The sequence below is a fragment of the Canis aureus genome, chromosome 27 (assembly GCF_053574225.1).
Source record: "Canis aureus isolate CA01 chromosome 27, VMU_Caureus_v.1.0, whole genome shotgun sequence".
NCBI lineage: Eukaryota > Metazoa > Chordata > Mammalia > Carnivora > Canidae > Canis > Canis aureus.
Window position 1 is genome coordinate 7,526,925 of NC_135637.1, and position 8,492 is coordinate 7,535,416.

Sequence of the window (8,492 nt, forward strand, 5' to 3'; positions counted from 1 at the left end):
TGACCTGGGGCTGCCACTGCTTCTGTGAAGCACATGTTAAAATTCTCTTTCCATTTTATTTTATTATGTTTTTAAAAGATTTATTCATTCATTTCACAGAGAGATAGAGAGAGAGAGAGAGAGAGAGAGAGAACGTGTGCACAGGATGGAGGGAAGAGCAGAGAGAGAAGGAGAGGGAGAATCCCAAGCAGATTCTACACTGAGGCGGGAGACCGATGTGGGGCTCAACATCATGACCTGAGCCGAAACCAAGAGTTTGAGGACACTCAACAGACCGAGCCACCCAGGCACCCCTTGCTCTTTCTATTTTTAATAAATGTATTAAAGCTTACATAATATTCTGATTCTGCTTTTTGGCCCAGAAGGCCTAAGATGTTACCTTTTTGTCCATTGGCAGGAAAAGCCTGCTGACCCTTAATCTAAAACAAACAAAACAACAACAACAAAGCAAAAATAACTCATCCTTATAACCTCTTTGTATTTTTAACTGGTGGCAAAGCTGCACTAGAAAATAGGTCTTATAAAATTCCAGCTTTTTCTTCATGATTCCTCCTAAAAAACACTTATGGGTAGGAAAGATGACATGCTGTTTTTTAAAAACTATTTTTTTAAAAAAAATTTTTTTAAGTTGGTTTATTTTTTTTTTAGTAAGTTTGCACCCAACATGGGGCTTGACGTCACCACCTTGAGACCAAGAGCCCATGCTCTTCCAACAGAGCCAGCCAGGTGCCCCATCCTGTAATTTAAATAATTGAATTTTTTAAAAATAAGAATAACAACTGAAAAAACACAGACACAGCATCATCTTGAAACTGTGTCACAATGTATCTCGAAACTGGCTGATGTAGTTAAAAATCCCTCAGCAGGCAGTGCAGCCATGAAGTTAGAGACATATTTTGCTCTCAAAATTTGCTTTCTGCTTCTCTAATACTTATAATTCAATTTTCACAGCCGATATGAATAATGACCCACCCCTGCCCATTTACTTTGGATGGAGAAGAATGATGATAACATGTATTGATTTTCCTTCCTCTTTCTCCTTGCTCCAAGAGACTTAAGAAAAGATAGTCTTGTTTTTCTCTGACCCTTGATGTGCTTGAGATGAAGTAACTAATGTGCATCTCCAAGGAAAAAGATATTCAGTCACTGAGTTCCAAATTTATTAAATACATTTGGGCAACAGATTACTGCTCTAGGTTTTTGTTTTTAAAGATTTATTCATTTATTTTTAGAGGGAAGGAGGGGCAGAGGGAGAGAGAATCTCAAGCAGACTCCCTGCTGAGTCCAGAGCCTGATACAGGGTTCTATCTCATGAATCAGAGATCATGACCTGAGCCAAAATCAAGAGACAGTTGCTCAACCAACTAAGCCACCCAGGTGCCCCACAGCTCTAGTTTTTTGGGAAACTTGGGAGTTTCCAGCTAACAACATGACGTTCAGACAATGGAGAGAATGTGACCCAGCATAGAAGCTTTGTATAACCCGGAGCTTTTTTAATTTAACTACTTGCCAAGAGAAGTATCTTTACATGTTTTCTCCATTACCTGTTTTCTAATCAACTTTAGGGAGTATAATTTACATATAGTAAAATGGACCCATTTTAAGTACAGTTGGATGAGTTTTGATCCACCTGTGTCTGGGACTTGGGTTGTCAGTGCCCTGTCTGGATCACTGAAATTCCCTTCTTGTCTCACCTTCTCTCCTTCCCTCCCACTGTAGACAGTCCTACTTCTGAGAGCATAGTCCCCAAGGACAGCAGAAACAACCAAAGTAACGGGTGATACTTGGTTTCTCTACTTGGCAGGCAGTCCTCGATTTAAACAGCTTGACTGCGAATCAGATAAAGCCTCATCCAGCTACAACAAACAGTACAAGATTTCTGAAGGAGGATATTGATAAATCCACTGCACTAACTAATCTTACTCTATCACTAATGAGTTTCAAACATCTTCCACTGGAGAGTACCACACAATGGACAGCCTAATTTATTTTTTCCATTGGTGAAGACTAAATTCAAATGTAGATTTTTGTTTGGTCTGGGGGGCGAACATTCATTGTGACTCATTGGGAAAAAATGGCCTGGAGAAGGCAAAATGCATTCAGTTTTGATACCTGATTTCAATGAAAACGAACATTAAATATTTAGAAAGTTCTTCAATCCATCACCTAATTTCTGTTTTTGTCCTAGTAGTCAGAAAAATTTATTTTCAAAGCATTTCAGCTTTGACATAAACCAATCTAAAGGCCCTTTATATTTTTAGTCAAATATTGATTAAAGAAATTATTTTTATCCATTACAATAATAAATTAAGAATATTATCAATGAATCATGATGATTTATCTCAAGCAAATTAGCTTGGGAAGGAGGCTTTGGTACAGAAATTGGAGAAACATAAACTTCTCAAATTGCAAAGATGCTTGACTAATGATACTGATCTAGATAATTTAGGCATTGTGCTTAGTTTTCCAATACTTTCTATAAAAAAAGTCGTATAATTTTTCTGAATACAAACAGCATCATATCCATTGTAGAAAATATAAAGATAAAATAAAACACTTAAAATCCTACCAATCCCTTCTCCATCACATTATATTTTTACATACAGATCTGCTGAATTTATAAAAATATATACTTCTAAGTGAAACTATCCGTGACCTCTGGAGATTTACAGGAGATCAAAAATATCTCATGTAATTAAATAGTATTCCTACAACATAAATTTAATGCTTTCAATTATGTTCTCCCACATAGATAGATGCCAATTCATTCATCACTGAGATGAGCATCCACTGGCATCTTTGAATATTTGCCCAATTATTTTTTTAAAAAATTGCTTAAAACAGAATGGCAAAACCAATGTTTTTGCAAACACTAAGAGTTTCAAGCCAGCGGCACCTGAGTGGTGCAGTCAGTTAAGCGTTTGACTTCAGCTCAGGTCATGATTTCAGGGTCCTGGGATTGAGCCCCACATCAGGCTCCCTGCTCAACTGGGGAGTCTGATTCTCCCTCTTCCTCTGCCTCTCCCTGCTCTCCCCCACTCTCTCTCTCTCTCTCTCTTTCAAGTAAATAAATAAAATCTTTAAAAAAAAAAAAAAGAGTTTCAAGCTATAGTTAACATTTGTCCTGGGGAGGAATACAGACCTCATGCTCCCAGGCATGGTTTATAAGAGCCCGTATTTCTTTATACCTCACCAATGTTGACATGAGAAGCTCTCCTTACTTTTATGCTTCTTTGGTTGTTGGTGAATGCCACATGAAAATCCAAGGTCTTATAGTCCAAAGCCCAGATAGATTCTAGGCTCTGCAAGTGAAAAAGAGTCCTGTATTTTTTTAAGGAGTCCTGTATTATTAGGGCTCTCCAGAGTAACAAAATCAATAGGATAAAGAATTAGCTAATGTTTCAGTTGGAGTCTTAAGACAGAAAAAAAGCTGACGTCTCAGTATTAAAAGCAAGAATAATTCTGTCTTACTTAGGGAAGGTGCAACCTTCAACTGAGTGGGTGAGGCCCACCAATCCTGGGAAAGCAATCTGCTTTGGTTACAAATTCATAGGTTAATCCCATCCAGAAGCACCACCACAGATATGCCCAGAATAGAGTTCAACCAAATATTGGGCTGAGCATCCTGTAACACATTTGAGTCAATACATAAAATTAACTATCAAGCATGAAGGGAGTGGGGCACATTGGTTCAATGATGGCTCATCCCTCCGCTGCATACAAGGACCTGGGCTTTCTGCTATAGTAGAGGAGAATCAATTAGACATTTCATTCATTCAGATAGCTGGGGCGGGGGGGGGGATGCGGGGAGGGAGGGCTTTCACCCTTTCTTCCAACCAGCACTGTTTGATTATTTTTTTCTGGCAAACCTGAGTTCCTTTTACTAAAAGACCAAGAATAATTCCAATTAGATAATTGCTTTACCACCATAAGAACAAATTCCATTTTGAGGATTACCATAAGAAATAAATGAATCACAGCAAAGTTGCAGGATACAAAGTTAATGCAAAAAGTCAATCACTTTCTTATCTATTGGCAATGAACAAGCAGAACCTGAAATTAAAAACAAAATATCATTTGCATTGGCACACACAAAAATGAAATACTTAGGTATAAATATAACAATATATGAACAAGATCTATATGAGGAAAATTATAAAACTCTGACAAATTAAATAAAAGAAGCACCAAATAAATAAAAGGATATTTCCGGTTCATGGAAAGAGAAAGACTTAATATTGTCAATTTGTCAATTATTCCCAACTTGACCTAGATTCAATGCAATCCTAAGCAAAAACCCAGCAAGTTAATTCTGTGCATATTCACACATTAATTCTAAAGTTGATATAAAGAAAAAGACCCAGAAGAGCCCAAGCAATATTGGAGTTGAAGAGCAAAGTTGGAAGACTAGTACTAGTAGACTTTAAGACTTACTATAAAGCTACAGTAATCAAGACCATGCACTATTGGCAAAACCAAAGATAAATAGATAATGAAACAGGATAGGGAGCCCAGAAAGAAACCCACATGAATATAGTCAACTGATCTTTGAGAAGAAAGGTAAAGGCAATACAAGGGAATAAAGATATCCTCTTCAAATAATGCTGGAACAACTAGACAGCCACATACAAAACAACAAATCTAGACACAGATCTTACAGCCTTCAGGATGATGAACTCAAATGCATCATAGACCTACATGTAAAACACAAAACTGTAAAATTTCTGGAAGATACCATAGGAGAAAATCTAGATGACCTGGGGCACAATGATGACTTTTTAGATACAGCCCCCAAGGCACGACTCATGAAACAAATATCTGGTAAATTCGACTCCATCAAAATTAAAAACTCCCACTCTGTGCAAGACAATGTCAAGAGAATGAGAAAACAAGCCACAAATTGGGAGAAAATGTTTGCAAAAGACTCACCCGACAAAGCACTGTTATCCAAGATATACAAAGGACTCTTAAATTCAGCAATAACAAACAAGCTGATTAAAAAATGGGTCAAGATCTCAATGTGTCAAGACACCTCACTAAAGAAGAGATTCAGGTGGGAAATTAGCATTTGAAAACATGCTCCACATCATATGTCATCAGGGAAATGCAAGTCAAAATGACCATGAGAGGCAACCACTACATACCCACTAGAGCAGCCAAAATCCAAAACACTGACAACCCCCAATGCTGGCCAGGATGTGGAGCAACAGGGGCACTCATTTGGTGCTGGTAGAATGGTACTTTGGAAGACAGAAGACATTTTGGTGTTTTCTCCCAAAACTGAATATACTCTTACCAAACAATCCAGCAGTTGTGTTCCTTGTTATTTACCCAGAGGCACTGAGAACTCATATCCGCACAAAACTTTGCACATATTGATGGCTACAGTGGCTTTATTCATAATTGCCAAAATTTGGAAACAAACCAGATTTCCTTTAGTAGGTGAATGAGGTATATCCAGACAATGGAATATTATTCAGCACTAAAAAGACATTGCACAGCAAAAGAAACAGTCAACAAAACCAAAAGACAACCTACAGAATGGGAGAGGATATTTGCAAATGACGTATCAAATAAAGGGCTAGTAAGATCTATAAAGAACTTATTAAACTCAACAGCAAAGAAACAAACAATCCAATCATGAAATGGGCAAAAGACATGAACAGAAATCTCACAGAGGAAGACATAGACATGGCCAACATGCACATGAGAAAATGCTCTGCATCACTTGCCATCAGGGAAATACAAATCAGAACCACAATGAGATCCCACCTCACACCAGCGAGAATGGGGGAAAATTAACAAGGCAGGAAACAACAAATGTTGCAGAGGATGCGGAGAAAGGGGAACCCTCTTACACTGTTGGTGGGAATGTGAACTGGTGCAGCCACTCTGGAAAACTGTGTGGAGGTTCCTCAAAGAGTTAAAAATAGACCTGCCCTACGACCCAGCAATTGCACTGTTGGGGATTTACCCCAAAGACACAGATGCAGTGAAATGGCAGGACACCTGCACCCCAATGTTTCTAGCAGCAATGTCCACAGTAGCCAAACTGTGGAAGGAGCCTCGGTGTCCATCGAAAGATGAATGGATAGAGAAGCTGTGGTCTATGTATACAATGGAATATTCCTCAGCCATTAGAAATGACAAATACCCACCATTTGCTTCGACGTGGATGGAACTAGAGGGTATTATGCTAAGTGAAGTAAGTCAATCAGAGGACAATCATTATATGGTTTCACTCATACAGGGAATATAAAAATATAGTGAAAGGGATTAAAGGGGAAAGGAGAGAAAATGAGTGGGAAATATCAGTGATGGTGACAGGACATGAGAGACTCTTAACTCTGGGAAACGAACAAGGGGTAGAACAAGGGGGAAGGGGAGGTGGGTGGGGGGATGGGGTGACTGCATGATAGGCACTGAGGGGGGCACTTGACGGGATGAGCACTGGGTGTTATGCTATATGTCGGCAAATCAAACTCCAATAAAAAAAATATACAAAAAAAAAAAGTCATGAAGGAACCTTAAATGTATTTTACTAAATGCAAGAAGCCCATCTGAAGAGGTTACATACTGTGTGTTTCCAACTCTATGATATTCTGAAAAAGGCAGAACTGTGGAGACCATGCAAAAATTAGTGGTTGCCAGGGTCAGGGAGGAGGGGATAAATAGGCATGGTTTTTAGGACAGTAAGACCACTCTGAATGATGCTACAGTGATGGATCCCTGTCATTAGACATTTGCCCAAACCCATAGAATGCGTAACCGCAGGCATGAATCCTAACGCAAACTACAGTCTCTGGGTTGATGATGTGTTGGTGTAGGTTAATCAATTGTAGCAAATGTGCCACCTTTCAGGGTGAGTGGGGGGCGTTGACAACAGGGGAGGCCATGCGTGTGTGGGGACAGGGACCACTGGGGAAATCTCTGCTCCTCCCTCCGGGTTTGCTGTCAACCTAAAATTGCCATGAAAAAATAAAGTTTTGAGGAAATAAAGTAAATGAAAGGTAAACATTGAGGACATTACAAAATTGCCAATAGGCAAAGAAAAATAAAGCACCAAAGAGAATTTTAGTTAATTTTCTAAGCCCTGGCAATGAAGATGTTCTGGAATCTCGCTTAGCATTGTCTGACACACGCTGTCCGGGATCAGGTGAGATTCCTTTTCTGCTGCTCACTCTGGATGTCTCACCTCTCCCAGCGTCCGTGCCCACATTAGCCACAAGGATGTAAAAATAGAAAGATGATCTCTCCAATTCAACCAGAATCACAGGAGAAAGAGATAAATAGAAATAATCATAGAAATTTTGTCTAAAACATTTGTTTTATGGTGAGTATTTACTCATCATATCTCAGTTAGACTTTCTCCAAATGATTTTGTTTTCAGTTATTCCTTCTCTCCAGAGTCTGGGGTTTGCTTTGGAAGAAATGACCCATGTGTGTCTCCTCCACACCACTTCCAAAGGTGCTCGCTTCTTATTTGGATCTACTGAGCCCTTGCCTGTCCCCAGGCTCCCCGTCGAATTGCATTCCCTAATTTCTGCAATTGAGAACCTTGTGAAGTCACCCAGAGGCTATCCCCACGAGGTAAACTGTGAGGACTGATTAGTTACGAAATTGTTTCTCCAGCAAGCCACAGATCTACACTGAATGAGCATGATCGTGCATCAGGAAGACGCGATTCTGTGGCTCTATTACATGCAGCCTCAGGGCTTGACATTTGAGCGCCTGCTAGAAATACATATGTTTTCTGCTAGTACCTTTTAAGCGCTTCAAGCAAATGACAGCCCACCCTTAGAAGAACACATATAGGAAAATGTTCACAAGAGAATTAGCTGTGAAATACCAGCCACAGTTAAATAAATAGTCTCTCCTGGAAGTGCTGCAGGTTCCTCTCTCTGCGGGGCAGTCTGAGGGGCTCACGTGCCAAGGTGAAGATTTCCCTGAAGGCTGCATCATGAATAAAGTGGCACAGCCCTTCTGGCAGAGAAATCAATTCCCGAGATTATGAAGGTGACCCCCAAAAAGCACTTGAGGCCAGCAGCCACAGAAGATCTTTCCCAGATTGGCTGATGAGGTTTCGAATCTTTCAAGCTCATTTGCAAAGTGGATTTAATGCCAAACACACCTTTCTATTTTGAGAACATTTTTACTTCCAAGGAGAATCTTTTGGTAATTAGGGACATCACAGACACTTTACCATTTTTCTAGTTTTGTCTAGTTTATTTCTGGATCCACTGCTCTGATGCTGCTCTGATGGCGCAGATAAGTGGCAGAAGAATGACTGATGTAATAAGCAGGGAAGTCACGTCTATTCCATGTCTACATTTATGCCCACTTCATATGTGTATCTGCACAGGGTCTCCTCTACCACATTCACACCCCTCTCTATGTGCTGCTCCACATACCTTTATTCTATATCTACACTCACACATATATTCTGTACTTATTCTATATTTTCATATATTCCATATCTATAAGTACATAGA